A 21,092-nucleotide genomic window follows, 5' to 3' on the forward strand; every position below is an offset into this window, starting at 1 on the left:
GCAGGTAAACAATGCTTACCCTCTTTTTGCGAAGCGTACACGTTACGCTGGTTTGATAGTGCTGCCGAGTCCACTTTGTTGTATTGCCATTGCAAGTGACTGCGCACATGCCATTTCCCGCCTTTTATTGCAATGTGGGGACATCGAACTAAATCCTGGACCTGGATCTAACACCCGCTCAGGCAATACAGACTCGCACAAAGAATTGCTTGAGGCATTGGGCGAGTTAAAAGATGGGCAAACAACCCTTCTAAATGAGATGAAATCGATTCACGCAAGACTGGCTCAACAAGAGAAAGCATTTAAGGAGATAAAATCAAGACTAACAAAAGTTGAAGAAGAATGCGCCACGCTAGATCCCATTAAAGCCCAAGTTAACAACGTCCAGTGCCTCTCCCAAGAAAACGCAAGCAACCTGTCAGACCTTGTACATAGGCTAGACGACAGCGAGGACAGGGCCCGTCGTTCTAATCTTGTATTTTTTGGTGTGAAAGACGCTGACCGCGAAACCTGGGCCGAATCGGAGAATCTAGTAATAGAAATTTGCAAATTTGCAAATGTTGCAATTGCAAATTTGCAAATTGCAAATTTGCAAATTTGCAATTTGCAAGTTGCATTTGCAACTAAAACTCACAATCCAGCCTATGGACATTGAACGGGCCCACCGGCTTGGTAATTTTAATACTGAAAAGAACGTCAAGTTCGCACACTTCAAAACCAAGGAACTGGTTCTTTCTAACGCAAAACTGTTTAAGGGTACAGTTCATAGCGTATCCGAAGACTACTCCCGTAACACTCGTATTGCCCGTAAAAACCTCATAGATTACGCTAAAAGCCATAAAAAAAAGTTCACCCTTCGACATGACAGGATGGTTATCGGCACCACAACGTACACGTTCGATCACAATTCGCAATCAGTGTTACCTCGAACGCTATAGCTATCAGCCAAACATGCCCAAAATAACATTCCGAACTCGCTATCAGTCCTTTACACTAACATTAGAAGCCTCCTGCCTAAACGCGATGCTCTATCTAGCCTAATCAACACCACAGAAAGCAATGTAGTCGTACTAACAGAAACATGGCTAAACGAGAACATAACGGATAACGAAGTACAGACCGCATTCCACAACTGTGACGTCTTCCGCTGCGACCGCATCGGTAAACGAGGCGGTGGCGTTCTAATAGCAACACACTACAGCCTGAAATTTCATGTTATCCCGATTGACTCTCCCATCGAAATATTATTCATCTGTTCTAAAGCCTCATTTCCACCGACAGTAATCTGCGCTTGCTATCGTGCCCCAGACAGTGATGCTTCGTTTATACCTTCTTTCCACAACGCCCTTCATATGATAACTTCGGAACTTCCACACGCTTGTCTCTTTGTCCTAGGTGACTTCAACTTTCCCGAAATTAATTGGCAGAACCCAACTGACACGACTAATTCTTGTGCGCGCGATTTCTTGAATACGTGCCACACTTTTGGTCTGACCCAACTGGTCACCAGCCCAACAAGGCAAAATGCTCAATCATCGAACATATTAGATCTAATACTAACATCACATGCAGAAAACTTGATATCACTCTTAAATCTGCCGGGAATCAGTGACCACTCAGTAATACACGCTACGTTTTTCAACCACTTGCCGCCCCCCCCAAAAATAACTAAAACTATCACACTTTATGACAGAGGAGATTATGAAAGCATCAACAGTGAACTTGATGCATTCCGAACCTGGTTTCTAACCGATTTTCATGATCGCACTCCTGAAACTAATTGGCTACTGTTCAAAAACAAAATGCACGCTCTAATTAAAAAATTCATACCTACCATCACCGTAACTGAGCGCCATGAATCACCTTGGTTCAATTCCGTGCTAAAACGCATGAATAACAAAAAGAAAAGACTTTTCCGAAGCGCCAAAAAAACCAATAACCCCACCACGTGGCAAAATTATTACGAAGCAGAAAAATCCTATAACCTACATGTATACAAGACTAGACACTCATTTTTTTCTTCTACTCTACCCGACATGATTCGTACAAACCCACGTCAATTCTGGAAATGCATCAATCCTAACCCCATCAGAAACATAACACTGTGTGACGATGATAATAATCCAATTGAAGATCATGACGTTGCGGAAGTTTTGAATTTATCATTCAGCTCAGTTTTCACCCACGAACCCGATAACGAGTTACCTGATTTCCCTTCCTTTAACTTTCCACCTATGCCGGGCTTCAACTTCGAACCTGACGGCATTGTCAAAATGATCGACTCTTTGAAATTAACCGCCTCAGCTGGTGTCGACAATATTAATACTAAAGTGTTGAAAAATACAAAACATGCAACTAGCACCATACTGTCTCATATATTTCAGCAATCGCCTTCATCAGCCATTATACCTCATGACTGGAAAATAGGCAAGGTCATCCCAGTCCCCAAGAAAGGGCCTTCATCTTCTCGCCATAATTATCGACCGATATCTATCACATGTATCACTTCTAAACTAATGGAACATATAATTTTCTCTCAAATTATAAAATTTCTAGTATCCGTCAACTTCTTCCACCCTAACCAGCATGGATTTTTAAAAGGTTTGTCTTGCGAAACACAGTTAGCCCTCTTTATTAACGACCTTAGCTCTAGCATTGACCTTAACATTCCTATTGACGCCCTCTTCCTCGATTTTGAAAAAGCTTTCGACAAAGTTCCTCACAAACGACTATTCCTAAAACTTTCTCGTCTCAATCTTAACGAACATGTTTTTAATTGGATATGCAGCTTTCTCACTAATCGGCAGCAGTTTGTCTTTGCTAATAAATGTCCATCTTCTTATTCCTCTGTTATATCTGGGGTACCTCAGGGCACCGTCTTGGGCCCCCTTCTCTTTCTCATATATATTAATGATTTGCCTGCTAACATATGTTCTAACATCCGCATATTCGCTGATGACTGCGTTATCTAGCGGCCTATTACTAACACCGATGACATTTTGTTTCTTCAGTCTGACATTCAGCACGTACTAACCTGGTGTAATTCATGGCTAATGTCCTTAAATGTGAAAAAAAACATCTCTGCTATCATTCCACCGACGTCACTCACAACCATCTTCAAAATACCTAATTGGGAATGCAGAAATCGCTTCACTATCAACTTATAAGTATTTAGGCATCCACTTGGCATCTGATCTAAATTGGTCTTTTCATATTTCACAGATTACTAACGAGGCAAATCGCGTCCTTGGTTACTTTCGACGAACCCTGCGACTAGCACCCCCATCAGTGAAATCCCTTGCTTACTTAACACTAATCCGCCCCAAATTAGAGTATGCATGCGCGATCTGGGACCCTCATCAAAATAACCTTTCCATTACTCTTGAATCTGTACAAAATCGCTCAGCTCGTTTCATTTTCTCCGCCTATTCCTACCATGTAAGTGTAACTGAACTAAAACGTAATGCTCATCTCACAACTTTAGCTAAGCGCCGGAAAATTTGCAGATTGTGTCTGTTTCATAAATTCTTTTATCATCCATCTCTGAACTCCATTATCAGCCCCGCCCATCGCATTTCAAGTCGCACAAGACACGGGAAGGCCGTCTACCCGCCCCCTGCTCGCACTTCTGCGCATCTGTCATCATTTTTCGTCCATACAGCAAGGGACTGGAATGACCTGCCAAACGCCATCGTTGATCAGATCGACTCATCGTCATTCAGATCATCCATAGAAGAAATGTTCTGCTGAAATTCCACCCCCTCATGTAATACCCCTTCAATGGGGCCTTTGAGGTACTAATAAATAAATAAATAAATAAATAAATAAATAAATAAATAAATATGAAATCGTCATTGCATTTTGGCGCTTACCCAAAACATTATTCAGAAGCGCATGCTTCACGAAAAGAGGTTTTCTTTAAAATATTGTTAGTCGCACAGATGTCAGCGAAAGAAATGTAAGGCCTCCAGAGAAATATAGTAGTGCCGAAACGCAACCGTGCGACGTCAGAATGAGTTGGTGTGTGGGGTTCGTTCTCTGGGGAGAAGCCGGTAAAGCCGAGAACGATAGCAGGGAGAGGAAAGGCAGGAAGGTCAACCACACGAGCGTCTGGAGAGAGAAAACAAAGATAGGAAAGGCAGGGAGGTCAACTAGAAGAGCATCGGGTTTGCTACCCTACACGGGGGAAAGGGAAATAAAAAGAGGAATAAAGGGAGAGAGTAAGCACTGAGTGCGTGTGGGGGAAACAGTACACACAGGGACACTATAAACGGTCTCTTAAGCCGGTGCACTTCAAGTATTGCTCCAGTGCACGAATCACTTTTTGAGCCAGTGACGGGCGTGGCCACGGTGTTAGCCAATATATATATATGGCCACGGCGTGGCCAATATATGTTTGACTCGGTGAACGGCCTCGAGTCCAGTCGGTGTAATGTTGCCCGCAGAGAGAGACATTGGAGATCGTAGCTGGTTTCTCTACACTACACTGGTGGTAAGGGGGAACAGAAGGTGAAAAGGAATGAGCACTGAGTGCACGTGAGAAGATGCACAGGATCACTTTTAGTAGTCTATCAGGCCGGTGCACAGCACGTGCTGTGCTAGTGCACTAATCAATTTTTGCGCCAGTCACGGATGTGGCCACGGTCAGTGTATTCTTGACTACGAGAACGGTCTCCAGCCCAGTTGGCTTTAAAGTTGTTCGGAGAGAGAGGCGTTGAACGTAGCAGCGAGGAGAGATACAATATAAGTGCGTGATGGTTTCCTCGTACCTACAGGAATTGCACGTTAGACTTCCAGCCATTTAGATGCGGTAGGAGTAAGCTCTTGTAAAAGCCAACCCGAGTCACATGTGGCGCCACAACATTGCTTCACCGCAGGAAAGGCTATAGGGCAGCTTTAGCCGTAGCAATGGGTCCAGTTTAAGCAGGCGGCAACTGAAGACATTTTGAGAACCCCAGAAAACTTGTGTTTTTTTTTTCTTTGCCGGTAAGCGCACAATTTTCCCTGACAGCGTCATTCCTCGCCAATGGCAATAAGACGCTTCTACTTGTATTCGTGGCCTGAACGGGCAGCCCTGTTGGCAAAGTGGTTGCCGACGATGCCACAGTGAGCCGCAATCCACTGAAAGATTATGTTGTGTCCTGCTTCCAGAACATGATGGTGTATTTCCCTAATGACGGATGCCATGTGGTCGTATGTTTTGTGATCTAACACAGACTTGAGCATGTGAAGAAATAAGTCACAATATGTGACCCATTTTTGTGCCAGTTCATCAGTGACGTAGTTTGCGGCGGCACAGAGGGCTACAAGTTCTGCCACCGTAGATGTAGTCGTGGGGATCACTGGAGAGAAATAAAACAGACGGGAGCAGGATTCGCTTCCTTTCGCGGGAGAAGTGGAGAAAGAAAGCAAGGAAGTGGGAAATATGGAGAGTGTAAACACTGCTTTTTCAGCTAGCAAAGTAAATCAGCGACCCGAACTACATGAGCGATATTAGAAGTAAGTTCTAGGGCTATAGCATTGCACTGGCAAAGAAGCTAGAAGCTTTCCTCCTAGAATTTATACACCGGATTATAGAAGGACACCTCGGTGCTTCTCGCACCGCCACGCCAATATGACAAAGATTTATGACAATTTATTTCACTAAATTAGTGGTTTTGTGAGCAGGCAGGTCGACATCGCCGGAAATTTCGTTGTGAAAGCTCACTGAAACAGGCAGACGCGTTGGAGGGAAGTGTGCGTGTGCCCTTTCAATAAAAAACGCTCATCAGCAAGAAAGCTACTAAGGCCCCGCCGCGCCTGGGCCCCGAGACCGTCTTTGAGTGCATCTGAATGTTTTTGTCCGCGCCTAGGCATCACCTTTGTTGCACCTTTAGTTTCAATATTTCACCATTTAGGCCCCCTCCCAGTGTTGCGCAGCGAACGTTGTGTAACGCGTTAACGTCGCGGCCTTCTATCCAGTTTATTTTCTCGCCGGGCATGTGCTCGAATCAAGGCACGAATAATCATTTTTTCGCTCGCATTAGTCAAGCAACAAACTAAAGAAGGAGCTCTCGACTTGGAATGGAAGTGGCAAGAATGAAGCCCGACAGTTTGCTACAGGAAGCGACACAGCTCCATGAAAACCACAGCATAAAAGGAAACAGGCCACCTCCAAGAATGGCCGGGTTGATTTAGCACCCGCATGCTCCTTTCTTACTTCATTTCTTTCTCTTCCGTTTACAAGTGATGCTCCTTGTCACCTCAAAAGTTTCTGCGATGTCCTGAAATTATAGCTGTAGCGACGGGAATATCTGAGGAGACGAATTCAGTTCCGAGTAATTACCCACCTCTACGACTTGAAAATGTGTGTGGAATGGGAAATGAGAGCGCAGTGGAAGGTGTTCGCTTGAGTATTTCTTGTTGCAAAACTGCAAAATTGGTGAGAACGTGGCATTCTCCCAAATTTATTATTGTGTGTCTCAGACTTGCGAATAACCAAACCCGCTTGCAATCCAAGAATGCTCTTCGAAATCTTTAGGGACGTAGAGTTGAATGATTAGAAAGATTAATCAGTGACGGTTAACTGTAAGATACTTGTGTTGATAGCAGAATATGCATTGCGCTGAAACATGAAGTACACACATACAACAGAGGCAATGACGTGAAACGTTTGTATTGTTCGTGTTATTATCAATATAACGTACTCGCATTCCTTTTGCTTTCCTTCTTCCCATATTCAACTTCTGTTTCTGAAGCATAACTGCGAGTAGGCTTAGTTGGAACAGATTATATTTTTAAACAAACTTTCTTTGCGCAGGACAAACAGGGACAAAGAAAAGGAGCAACACAAGGACGTCCTTGTATTGCTCCTTTTCTTTGTCCCTGTTTGTCCTGCGCAAAAAAAGTGTGTTTAAAAATGATTCTGTTTCTATACCCACCTTTCCAGCGAGTAAGCAGGCGTTGTGTGCCTTCTTGCCAGCCATTCCTCGAGTCATTGGAGACTGTTAGAATTGGTGGCCGAATGTTTCAGTGGATCCATGACTACATGACCAGAAGCTCCTTCTTTGTGCTGACAGAAGATGGCCCGACTGTCAACTATTTTACACACGAAGGCCTCCTACAGGGCGGGGTATTGAGTGTTATTCTCTTTAGCGTAACTATGGTTGGCCTTACTGAAATATTATACAAGACAATTCACCTATCAATGTACGTTGACGATATTTGTCTTTGGTCTTCTGCGGTGACTCGTCTTCAAGTGCGCACAAGAATTCAGCGGGCAGTAACCCTAACTTGTGCGTATCTCCGTGTGCCTTGGTGCCTTGGTGTGCCCATCGAAATATGGGCTTTAAACGCATTTACTCGCAAATCCATGGCCCCGTACCCTGTTTCTCTCAGTGGCCACGCTATCAAATACCAGAAGTCTCACCGCTTTTTAGGTGTTATTACTGACAGGGACCTTTCATGGAACCCCCACTGCATCTACCTTAAGCGGAGACTAATTTCTATTGTAGTTATATTGAGGTTCCTGTGCGGAAAAACCTGGGGGACGACGGTACGGTCAATGCTGCAGCTGTACAAAGCACTGTTTCTGGGCTTTTTACGGTACAGCTTGCCGATTTTGGCGAACACATGTAAAACAAGCATTCGTACCCTCAAAAGTGCGAGGAAGGTTTTACGGACATGTCTTGGACTACCACGATGAGCCTGGAATCACGCAACACTCATAATTGGTAGAGACACCGTATATAACGACGATTTAAAACCTTAAAGAACAGATTCCACACCTGTGTCGCGTACCCAGACACTGTATTGCTGCTTTGCCAGCACAAAGGCCTCAAACCACATCTTCCGAACTTGTTGCGAAACATCAAGGCTACCTTCAAGTCATCAAGTACCTTCAAGTCATCAAGTACCTTCAAGTCATCAAGTCATCAAACATCAAGTCTCCGCCCCCCCGTCGAGCGCCGCGCGCTGCTGCTGACGCTGACGAGCAGAGACCGGAAACCGGGGCTTAGTGATGTCAACACTGGTGTTCCGCTCCTTCGCAGTCTCCGCGACCGTGCCTGACCGGGCTTATTTCTGCGTGCGTGCCGTCCTAATCTGCTTCGCTCGACCCTAAATTCCTTTATTTGCGTGTATATAGGAGTGGTAGTTGACGTGCGCAGCATCAATTGAACTTGTAGGCCGATCATGCCGGCGTTCTGTGCAGCCTACGCTTGCACGAACACCAGCGGCCGCGATGATGTTCCGATGTTCCATTAGTTCCTGCAAGAAAAGAAGCTTTCAGCTAAGTGGGAGGCTGCTGTGAAGCGAAACAACTTCAAGCGCTCAAGAACAATTGTTGTGCTCTAACCACTTCCGTGACGATTACTACCGGAGTTTATCAATAATGCGTGCTTTGGGTTCTCTTAAAAAAATTGTTAGCACGCTGAACGGAAGGTGCATGTTTATCGCCCACCCTTGACGCAGGTTTCATCGCCAAGCACCGCGAATTTTCTATTCGCACGTGTGTTGTGAAACAGTCTGCATGCAGCTACCATAACGCAGTGCAAGCGTAAAGTTTGCATGTGCTGGAAAGCCTGCTCACGCCAAGACGCTGCACTCCCCCTTCTCTCGCACACATAAGAAACCGACCATCTCACGTAGCCGACGGAATTCGCCGGTTACGAGTAGCGTGAGGATGGCGCGCTGATGAAGGTTCTATACTACACGTGCTACAACAGCCGGTAAACTTTTCCCGCGTTTAAACCATCTGTGTAGATTGCCGACAGCTTTGGGGCAGCGCACAAATGCTGAAGATCGCATCACCGCTTACGTTCTACGAGGAGGCATGCAGGAACATAACACTACAGTTGTTTGCCCGGAAACGTACTCACTGGAACGCTGAATGCAGCTTATCAAAAAACATACTTGCCAAAGAACATTTCCAACACAAGGAGATACTAACACTTCGCCTTCGTTCGCGTGGAAAGCAGTGCGTGCGCCAGCATTTTTTGCTTCTTGGAGAGGCCGGCTCTTCGCAATCGGCTCGTAGTACATGTAGTATGTACTTACAAGTGATCTCGCACGCGACAGCGACAGCGCTGCAAGCGAGGCGATGGCTGTCGCGTTCACTCGTCGTCTGCAAGCCGAAGCATTGTTGACGTCACGAGGCATCCGACCAATCACAGGCGGGAACGAGGCGCGCGAGCTGGGCGTGTCTGCTGCTGCACTTTTCGTCGAAATAAAATATGTTTGCGCTTTCTTTCACTCAATTTCAATGCGATATTCGAATCCAGAGGGTTGAAAACCACGGCGTACTGCTCTTCACTCATTTTTTCTGGAAAACCTTTCAGCTTCCCTTTAATGTATGCGTGGGCCAGCGATCAGACCTTACGGTTGTTCCTGGGCGCGGTAAATAAGTGATTAAGTGATTAATTGATTGCATCATTATTATTATTATTATTATTATTATTATTATTATTATTATTATTATTATTATTATTATTATTATTATTATTATTATTATTATTATTATTATTATTATCATCATCATCATCATTATTAATTCTAACATGGTTTAGAGTGGGAGCTCTGCCCTTGCTGCATCACATCCAAGTCGGCGCAGCAGGCCTCTTATTTACAAAGGTTCTGTGATGCAACGAGTAGTGATGAAATGATACTGACAGCATAAAAGAAACGGAGAAATGGTTGTGTCGGGGTGCAGTGTTTAATAACTGCTTTATAACCATGCATTTTCAGCTGAGGCGTTCCAGTTTTCCCATCATCTGGCTTTTCTTGCTCAATTATATATAATGCCTCCGTGCAGTACTGATATCGATGAGCAGTGCGAATAAGCATTAAGCTTCACGATGTCCAAACTTCTGTAAGGTTGTCTTTTCCATGCAGTGCGATCATAGTCTGCACTAATCTGAAAGTATAGTGGGTCTGAAAGAAGTAGCGTAGCATGTGCCAGTTTATTAGATGGCTATGCTTGTTAAGTAAAGGAGGATAAAACCTTATCCGTTCAATTTATGGCATGAAAAACGTAGGGCAGGCTGTTTCAAAGACGCAGCCACAGTGGGGTTCGTGAAACGTCTTGTGCGTGCTGTAAGTGTGTATTGGCACTATAGGGTACAGAAATGACTTAACCAAATACACTACCTACATTTAATCATGCATTACAAAGTTGACATGCTTAATCTATGTTACAGCTATGACAGCCATACGGTCAAATCTTGCATTCGTGCTCGCACCCTATTCGCAGTGCGCCCGTTTATTTTGCACGCCCGCTCTGGTTACTCCGAGGTGCTGGCGTTAGGGGTTGGCTGTGCAGCTGCGGATCGGTTCCTGAAATTAAAATCGCAGCACGGCTGCAGTCACTGGTTTCACATCTTTCTGGAACCGCAAGCGGTTACACGCATCACACTTGCGACTTAACTCATTGTCGACGGAGGCGAACTTGAACTTCTCTGTCAACTCCCAGCGCCATGGTACGCAGACGCACACGTGATCTACTTTTACTGTCCGACATTCCAGCTGTCGGGTGTACCCGAGTGGCTCTTGGTGAATGGTGACGGGCTGCTGTGGTCGTCTATCTCCGTTACTATCGCAGACCACTCTGCGCCCCTGGAGCGCGCCGCAGTCGTACATAGGTGGTTGGGGCTCCTGTGCTTGCCTCAATGTACTACACTTACTTTCTCTATGGAGATGAACATGTTCCACCGCAATCGAAAGGGGCGTGCGAGCATCGGCATCCCTCTGTCTTGCTGCCCGAGTCACTTCCCGTAATTCCTGGACCGTACCTGTCGAACGCGGAGGTGCCATAGCAGAGCAATCGTGAAATGTTTACAACAAATTGCACACTTGTAAGCCTCATAACTCCTTATGAGCAACGGTTTGAGTTCGATGGATTAGCTCTACTATGGAAGAGTGAGCTCTCTCAAACGCGACCACTACCGCTCAGATCAACTAAGGTACCGCCTAGCTACGCCTCTGTGAACGCCACGTGCGAGGCTAAATTCAGCTCTGACACCGACGCCGTACGCGGACGTGGCACATACGTGATCTAGTAAGTAGTTTTTTTCATCTATATAACAATATCAAAGAAAGGCGCGCGGTAGTTACGGTTGTAAAAATATAAGCGGTATTAGTGGGAAAAGATGTCGTTACATGAGCTTTCATCAAGTGACCCACTACTGACCCAAGTTAAGTTTCCCGTTAAAAGGCCAACAAAAAGCATAGGATGCTTCTTCCGAAGACTCCGGATTTTTCTCTGCGGGAATACTGTATGCTGGAGGAAGAAGCCATGGTGAAGGCTATGAGTTCATTATAGAGTCTATGCTGTCAAGCAATTTATTTCTGGGGTTTTCTTACGTGCAAAAGCCACGATTTGATTATGCGGCATGCCGTGGTGGGGGGTCTTCGGGTTAATACTGACCACCAAGGGATCTTTAACGTGCCCCCCAATGTTGTCAAACAACCCTATGTTGGATTAAAATGTGGCAGCCTATTACATGACATTCCGTTATATTTTTCCATATCTTCACGTTTTTATAGCAAGGAGAACGAGACTATATAGGTACTGCTGACGCACACAGAAGGAATGGATGCAAATTTTGTGCTGTGCGAGGCAGACATTACCACCGCTACAGACTTAAAAATCCTTTCTCTCTTCTTGACTCCGTTTGGAAATAATAGACGACGCTGATTAACCTTTAATAAATAAAGGATGCATGGAAGCCCTAACGAGGGACATAGTACCTACATTGTGCGATTGCAAACTACGGTTAATTGATTTGAATAATATCTGGAAGCAAGCGTGAGCACTCGTGATAACAGAAAGGAAAGCTGTCTCTAACCTCAATTACGACTCGGTGCAGGATAGCTACAGCGCACGTACGCGCACACATACGCGTGCAACCGTTAGCAGACAGCCGATGGCACAAGCAGAACGCGTATGCGCGGGCCCAGGCACACATGCCTACAAAGTTGTTGAAATGTTTGTTAAACAAAGACGGAAAACGCATATATGTCTGCAGGAAAACAAACTAATGTTTGTGATGCGAACCACAATATTTACCTACGCAACTAGCATAGTTTTTGAGAAGCGCTTGCGGAGTGAACACGTAAGCCGTAGTGCATGGTACGCTCGTTGTGCGGGGTGAAGTTTGGGATGCCACTAGAGAATAGCCGAGAAAAAGAAAGGGCAAATGTCATAGTGCGACTATGCGTTGCATCCTCTACCACACGCAGCTTGTACGTTTAATTTCCGCGTCCTCTGTTGCACCCTCTGAGGAACTGTTGTACCGGTACGTAGGCATAAGGTGTAGAAGAACCAGATTTCGTCGAAGCAGCAGTTGCCGGTCTTCGCGTGCACTTATTGCGGGAGAGCTGCGGATGGTAAGAAACAAAATGGGATCGCTTCATCACGGCGAGACCAACGATAATGGCCAAGCTGCTTCGTATTCTGTTGTTATTGGCTGCGAAGCATGGCAATCTTGGTCTCGAAGGGGTTTCTTGTCTGTTTATCATCGTTAGCAGTTTTGTTCAGTGTTGCGATCGGCCATTTACCCCGTGACCACCGCCGGTCACAGATACCGCAATAATGGTGAAGGGGCCGACGGCCTCTTCAAAATTATTCTCAATTGGGATGATTTATGGCCACTAGTGGAGCACGTATGTCAGGAGAGGTTTGTAATATTAGTGCACTGACCATCCTGCACCTGTCATCCGCCCAAACTGGCGCGTCCGCGCCGCAGACGGGGGTCAGTATGCTATCCCCCACTCCCCTATTCGTGCCCAGAGATGTGCGTGTGTTTTAAACAAAACTCCCTTCGGAGGGAAAGGGCAATGAATTACCGGATTGGTGGGACCTGATGTTATCCGTCTCCTGACCCCGGATTGGGGGGAGGCGAGTGAACAATGAGAACACAAGGGATAGAAGGGCGACGGACGCCTGGAATGATCGGCTGCTACAACTTCTTCATGAACTTATGTTTATGTACTTCTTTGAATCTCTTGTAAATATGTAGTATAAACTTATGTATAAAACGTCTTGGATATATCGGGCCCAGTCCCAAGTTCCCTCACTCCTCCTCGAGGAAAGAATGCACCACATCCGTTCCTCGTGGCAGCAAGGGCGGCAGCAGGCTACACGTGTGCTCACGGACTCTGCGCATCTTTTGCGCAGGTGTTTGCTGATATCGTGCAATCTGGCTATGGTGGCTTCGCTACCGCTTCGGACTTTATCGCCGTGGATGGGAAAGCTGCGTTTTCTACGTTACCATCACCTTTCAAGCTACGGCAATTTGACTGCGACTTTGCCCCTTCCGCCCCACTGGTTCGTCATTTGTGCGGACTACACAAAAACACCGAGCGTCTGCTCTTTCACTTGGCAGCAAGGGCGGCAGCAGGCTTCACGTGTGCTCACGGGCTCTGTGCATCGTTTACGCAGGTTGGGAATCAGCCCCCGTCTTGATTTTCACTGTTCTTGCCGCTGCTGTCATTCCTGCCATTTGTATCAATTTGTGTTTTTGGTATGGCTATTTGTTTTAAGGATGTCGAAGGAGATCAGATTACTTTTTGATGAGCTGAAGCGTGAACTTAGGGCGGAGTTGAAGGACTTCAAAGACACAATCGAGCGAGACTTTTGCAAGGAGCTAAGGGATATTAAAACATTTTTTGCTACAGCAAACAAGGAGTATGAACAAATTAGGAATGAAAACCAGGCCCTGAGAGCTTCAAATGATGAATTAAAGGCACAGTGCTCTGATATCGCACGGCAGGTAACTGACCATCAGAACAAAATACTTCGGGCAGGGCAGTATTCCCGGAGGGCAAATGTCGAAATCAAAGGCATTCCGTACGAGTCCTCCGAAGACCTAGTTGAAATGGTTGTAAAAATTAAAAAGAAGGTGGGCGTTCCGCTTGCTGGGACTGATATCGGACGAGCACACAGAGTTCCAACGGCATACAACCCAAGAAAAAAATGTGGTTGTGCAGTTCAAGCAGAGACAAAGGCGGGATAGCTTTTTGAGGAAAGCGCGCGCAGTAGGCGTGAAGTGCTCTGATCTCGACATTGACTCTCGGTCAGCGGTGTTCGTAAATGAACATCTGCACCCAGAATTGAAACGATTTCTTGGTCAAGCTACGGCGCGCAAGCGCGACACAGGTTGGAAGTATGTATGGGTGCGCGATGGAAAAATCTTTGCGCGGTAGACTGATAACACATCAGAGATCAAAATTGAAAACAGTGATGATGTAAACAAAATGACCAGTTCTTCCTGAAATCGGTGCAGCGAAAGAGGCGGTTTGTGTTGTGGGCACAAATACTACGGCGCTGCTGGAAAAGAAAACATGGGCGGTTTATTTTATGCTTATTTTCTGTTGCCAAGTAGGTCAAGTACCGCGCATGCTCATGAAATTGCGACTCTGTTGGTTCATGAAATCTTTGCTTTACCATGTAAAACAGCATTTCAGCGTATATATTGTTGTTTGGGAAAACTCATTTTACTTATTTCTATTGTCTTACGATGCACCAGGACTCGGGGTGTTGTAGCTTGTTTTGGTTACAATTTTTCATTTGTGCAGTCTATCCTGTTCGTGGTTGTAAAATTTAATCGACAAGGATAGTTGTCGCTGCTTTTGTCGTTGAACTGTTGTTCGAACGCAAACTCTCTTTTGCAGTAAATTCGGATTTCACAATGCATGATTTCCTGCTGATATTTCAGAAACTTAAATGAGCACTTGTAGCATTAGTCCGTCAGTGTTAAGGTATGTAAAGGTGGAGAAATGCGGTTCACCTATAACTTTTCTTCATCTTAATATGCAGTCAGCGCATGGCAAACAGAATGAATTCTGTATGTTTCTTAGTGATTTCGGCTTTTCTTTTTCTGTAATCATGTTGACAGAAACGTGGTTTTCGGTAAATGATGACATGCAATCTAGAAGGTTATAACGGAGTTTTCTTGAGCAGATCGCTTAGAAGAGGTGCAGGCGTATGTATGCTTAATAAACAAGACAAATTATGAACTGTTTGATGACTTGTTGAATTATGAATTGCTTCATGTAGGTCAGATATTGAGGTAATATGTTTGAAATACGGAAAGTTTCTTTTCACTGTGGTGTATCGTCCGCCTGACGGTAATTTAAATGTTTTTTTTTCAGCAGCTAGGCGCGATATTCTCTTATGTTAATTTACATCAGTACGATTTAGTTCTAGCTGGCGACCTAAATATTGACATGCTTTCGAGAACAACAAAACAGGCGGAATTTTCCATGCTTCTTAATTCGTATTTGTTGTCAAAAGTGGTACTGGAACCAACTCGCATTTCAGCAACTAGCGCCACGTTATTGGGCATTTTTATTACAATGTTACCACGTGAAAGCCTCTTTTCTAGGACAATTAGCATTACACTTAGATCATATAGCTAGTTATTGATAAGTGTCCTATTGAATCAAAGCCAACCTGTAAATTTCGGTGCCAGATCATAACTGGAAACTCTCTTTCGCAGTTTCGAGACGAAATCTCCAGAACTAGTTGGGAAGCAGTGTTCTTGTGCTCATCAGCAAATGCAGCATATGACAATTTTATGGAGATAATTTCGCATATCCACAAGCGATACTTTCCCTACAAAGAAATAAAGAAGTCGAAACGTTCACAGAAACCATGGGTCACAAAGAAGCCGTTAAAAATTATGAAGAAAAATAGCATCTATCAAGTGTTCTTGAAAAATCGCTATCCAGACACATTGGATTCGTTTAGTAAGTATAGAAATAATTTAACTAAACTTATGAAAATAGCGAAGCGCTATTATTATTCTTGCACGTTCGAATGTGTTGCAGGGGTTAAGGAGATGTGCATCAAATTAAATTCGATTACCACATTACATAAAGCTAATTTTACTGTAGAAGAGATAACTGAAGGGGATCGAACATACAGGGGTGGAACATTGGCTGAGAACTTTAATAATCACCTTATTTTATTAGTAGACAGCGTCAGTGACACTGCTGCACTACACTACATGTCCGCACAAGGTAGCTTTGTCGGTTTATCTTTCCCCAACAGATGAATATGAGGTTATGCGTGCTTTAAAAAAAACTAAAGAAACCTAAATCGGAAGATATTGACGGTTTAAATAACGCTCCAATCTGTTTTGTTATGGATATTTTAGTCGTCCCTTTAACATACATTTATAACCTCATTTTAGGCACAGGTATTTTCCCACAACGTACGAAGCATGCAAAAGTTACAGTACTGTAGGAGACGAAAATGATTTGAAAAAGTATAGACCCATATCCATTCTACCATTGTTTTCAAAGCCCATAGAAAAACTAATATTTATAAGATTATCGAATTTCTTTACAAAACGCTCGGTAATTACGCCGGCTCAGTACGGCTTTAGGTCAGGGCTGTCGACAAAGGTAGCATTGCTACTACAAAAGGAAATTATATTAGGCACTATAGAGGACAGGAAACTTACACTAGGTATATTTGTTGACTTTTCTAAAGCCTTTGACCGGATAAATCACCGCACCCTTTTATAAAATTACCCAATTATGGCATTCGAGGCACTGCACTGAATTTAATTACCAGTTATTTGAGCAATAGGCTACAGTGTGTAAGCATAAACACAAAACAATCGTCTTTGCAAAAAGTTACTCTAGTTGTACCTCAAGGTAGTATATTGGGGCCACTACTTTTTATTACTCATGTCAACGAAATTATTAACATAAACCAGACAACAGAATATATTATATATGCGGATGACACTTCCTTGTTTTTCACGGGTGTGGACGTAAATGACCTTATTTCAGTAGCAAACGCGACACTGGGTGACTTGTATGCATGGTCCACCGTAAACTGCCTACAAATCAACTGCTTAAAAACCAAAGCCGTTTTGTTTCGATCGAAGGGAACAATGTACGCAGCTACTTCAAAGCTATACCTGAACGAGTCCGCCATTGATTTTTCTTCGACAGCTAAAGCATCGGGAATAATTTTTCACGAGCATATGTTATGGGATTCCCATAGTGAAATGGTAAGGAAAAAACTAAGTAAGGCACTAGGCATGCTTAGGAGATGTCAATCATTTTTACCGATAACTCAGATGCTAACCATCTATAATACGCTTTTTTGTTCACAGCTACGCTATGGTCTTTTGGTTTGGGGCACTGGCACCATGAAATCTAAGCCAAAATTACTCGCACTTCAAAAAGAATGCTTTACGTTGTATAGCAAATGCCGAATATAATGCAAATACCTCGTCTTTACTCAATATATTCAAAGTGTTAAGATTTGATAACATGTATGAATATTGTTTATTAGTGTCTTTGAAAACTGAATTTAACAAAGGAAATAATGATCTTACCTCCATAGCATGCGTAGAGCGCAGCACCTCGTCTCGACCTACTAGACAGAGTGATTATTGGGAGGTTCCTTGATGCCGAACAAACTATGGTCTCCAAATGCTGAAACATTCACTCCCCCACATAATAAACGAATTAAATTTTTCATTAGAGCGATCGCGCCTTCTTTCGCGACAGGACATGTCCAATCTTTTTTTACTGACATGATGTATTTCTTGTTGTTTTCTTGGTGCAATATATGCGGCATAAAATGCTGCATTTCTTTTTACGATTTTTTAAATTTTTTTTCTTCTCGAGGAGTGCAAATCCTTCTGCATTTTCGTTTTTGTATAATTATATTTCTTATTGTGCCAATTTCACTATGTATTTGTGTGCGTATTTACTTGTTTTCATGACTATGAATGCTGTCACTTTTCTGCCTTATATTGCTGGGATGTGGGGCCAGTCAAGCTGCGCTTATATCGCAGCTTTTATCCCGCATTCCACACCACATATTGTATCTTTGCCATATATATGAATATGAATATATGAATATGAATATATCATATGAATATGTAAACATTGAAACACTGTGGTGAAATAAACTCCAACTCCAACTCCAAAATCTTCGGACCCCTGTCGCAACAGCAGCAGCACCTATAAGGATAGTTCTTCGGGTAAATGATACGTTAAACACCAAGACATTTTGTAGTCGCAGTTTGGGGAGCATATTTCTCAATAAGGAAAGTGTGATGAGAGGCTTGTTGATCAGACATTATTTGCGAACTTAAACTGTGCTAAGGATGAAACACCGAGGTAGAAGATGAGACGAAACACCGAGGTAAAGACAGGATGAACGCAGACTAACAACTGTTTTACTGAAACCAGTTGCCACGAGTTGAGTTCTCGTGGCAAAGATTTGGCCGCCTTTATATGTAGTCAGGGACTAAACGTGCTCAATGACGAATCTCGTACGCTCATTCGTGGCAGGTCCTACAGCAGTCGTCACAAGAAGCCTGCAGTTCTCATCATGCTGGTCTCATAGTAGTGACCACCTCCAAACGTACGTTCAGTTTAGCTAGTTTAGCCACTCAGCCTCAAATCGCATCCGTCAAACAGACGGGATTTTATTTAAGACGTCTGTCGATACCGGGTGTTATTGTATGATCACATCTCCATCCGAAATAGAGGACATCATCGCATCTAACTTGTGAGACAATATCACAGAAGTTAGCTTACTAAGACACAAATCACCGGTCGACATACGGTATGAGGCCCTTCGTCCAATCCGTCACCGCGCTGGTAGGTGATACAGAAGAACAAAGTCACTGTTAGATCTTTCGAACAGCCGCCGAACTCAGCATTTTCTTACACATCTCAACAAGATTTACGGACAGTGTTGGAGGACCTTCTGTTGAAACCTAGACCCAAGACACCTTCTAGCTAAGGTCTGGCGTGTCATACGATCTCTCCAGGGAATTCCACAACAAAGACATCCATTACGTGCCGTAGCTTTACATCAACGCCGGACCAAATCGGAAATAGCAGAGGACCACTGTAAACTTAATGTGGACGCGTCTAATGCAGTGGCTTCCTCCCTTGTCACCGTCGTGCCCCAGTCACCTGATAAACGTCTCGACGTACCTTTTACGATGCAAGAGCTTGCCACTGTAATCTTGTTTGCCGATGCTCACAGGCACCAGGGCCTGATGGAATCACGCACGCTGCACTATGCCATCTGGACACCGAAGCATGACGTATCCTTTTACCTCTTATCTTTTCCTAATTCCACGTGGGAGTCAGAAATTCTTCAAGATCTTCTGAAATGCAGGCACATTGTAGCGTTCCTGAACCGGGGAAGTGCTCTAACGAGCTTTCCTCCTACAGACCTTTGCCTTAGCCGGTTGCATCGACAAAGTAATGGAAAGAATGGTCTTGTCAAGGATGGAATGGTTCCAAAAGAGCAATAATTGCTTTCCTGATTTTACGAATGGATTCAGAAGAGGGCTTGCTGGCATTGACGGTGTCGTCGACTTAGTATACTAAGTCGACGACACCGTCGACAGGGAAGAAGTCACCGCCAGTTAGTTGGAGCTGTTTTCCTGGGTATTATGGGTGCAAAAGACAATGTACTCTATTATACAATACTTGATCCGCTGGAAGATTCAGAAGCTTGTGGTGGCTATATGCATGGGTTGTTAGCTACCTCAGTGGTCGCACCGTGTATATGTCGACAGACGAAGCGGTTTGCCGCTTCGTCATCCAGACAGGCAATGTTGGCCTGTGCCACCGGGACTTCGCTATGAAGCGCAGTCTCCCATGCTTCTTCGTCTTTGAATAAATTATACCCCCGGGAGTGGCTGCACACCCATAGGATATGTCTTACAGTTTCTATTTTATCACAGAATCAGCAGAGTTGTTCCTCCAGATTTGCCGTTTGTGTGAGGTATCTCCATCAGGGGTGGTTCTTGGCACATATGCGAACGACATATGAATATGAGCATCTGGAGCCACCCGTCCCCTAATGCGTGCTAGGCTTCAACGTGCAGTGACAATCACAAATAAGCATCTGCGACGTCAAGGGTTCCAGCTCTCAACAGAAAAAAATGTTCCGTAATTGCATTCACCCGGAAATGAATGACCAGGTATCCCATAATCGTTAACAGCTAGAACATCGATATCTGCAGTAACACACCGCGTACTCCTTGGCGTAGTCGACTCACTGCTTTCTCTGCGTAAAGAAAATGCTCTATTAATAAAAATAAATGAGCAAAACAAAAAGAAATCAGAGGGTATAAATGTATATGAGCGACAATGAGTTTCCAACCGGCGACTTCTTGCTTCAAAGTTCGGTATCTTAGTCACAGCACTACCTATCTTTTTTTCTTTATTAACAGTTACAAAGATCACAGAAAAGAAATACATACAATTAGTCCAATGCTAAGAACATTTTCCTTTCTTGGAGAATGTAATTTGAAATTACGTACTGCACTACTCATCCAATCAGGCAAAGCGGCGCAAAGCTACGTATATATCGTGTTTTGCAACTGTACGAGCACCGCACCAGTGCGGATAACGTGATTACACAACCCTCGAAATCATGCAGAGCGTCAGCGGTAGCGTGGGTTACGACAGAAACAACTCAAGGAGGCATCTGGGACGAGCGGGGAACAACAGCAACAAGAGTTGATGGATGATGATGGTGACCAAGAGCTACAGTGACAGCAGAAGAAGCTCATACTGGTCGACGATATGGGCAGCATGGCCTGAGTAACACCACGGCGTTGCAGTCGCGTTCCTCCATTACGACTTTCGCGCTGTTTCTCGCCTTTATACCAAACACAGCAGCATACGACGACGAAAAGCAGGTGGTAGTAGCAGATACTTGCATGTTTCAGGTAAGTCCCAGAGAAGCTTCTAAGTGAATTTAGTTCAACTGGACGCTTGCGCGCTTGCCTGAATGAATGTATCCTGATTATTGATACTCCTGACAGCCATCGTTTATGCTGTTTTGTGTATCCTTTGAAAATGCACTGTTTGAAGACGTGGGGCAAGCGAAATGACTGATCTATCAACCGCTCATTGTCTGTTGCCTGTGCAGGCTAGTAATTACACTTGCGAAACCCTTATCCCCTGTATAGTAAAAAGGAATACCATGTGCTGCAGCTACATGACCATCCCTCCGTCAAGTGTATAAGAGCTCGCGGCGCTTGAGGCTCAACCAGTTTGTGTAAACGCTGCTGTCCACGGCAGTGCGCTTCCCTTCCTTGCGAAGGGGGTGC

At 44.3% G+C, this 21,092-nt stretch overlaps 1 protein-coding gene and 1 long non-coding RNA gene across 4 annotated transcripts in view; one reads left to right on the plus strand and one right to left on the minus strand.

Annotated features, from left to right (window-relative positions):
• Positions 1 to 21,092, plus strand: part of LOC139060212 (uncharacterized) — a 228,066-nt gene that overhangs the window by 17,952 nt on the left and 189,022 nt on the right. The window lies entirely within an intron of this gene.
• Positions 8,104 to 21,092, minus strand: part of LOC135902372 (uncharacterized) — a 92,585-nt gene continuing 79,596 nt past the window's right edge. For all 3 annotated transcript variants that reach the window (XM_070539760.1, XM_065432387.2, XM_070539759.1), the window contains one exon: positions 8,104 to 8,247. The gene's annotated coding sequence lies outside the window, so the exon portion shown is untranslated. The remainder of the gene's footprint in view (positions 8,248 to 21,092) is intronic.

This window comes from Dermacentor albipictus, chromosome 5 (genome assembly GCF_038994185.2).
Source record: "Dermacentor albipictus isolate Rhodes 1998 colony chromosome 5, USDA_Dalb.pri_finalv2, whole genome shotgun sequence".
Lineage (NCBI taxonomy): Eukaryota > Metazoa > Arthropoda > Arachnida > Ixodida > Ixodidae > Dermacentor > Dermacentor albipictus.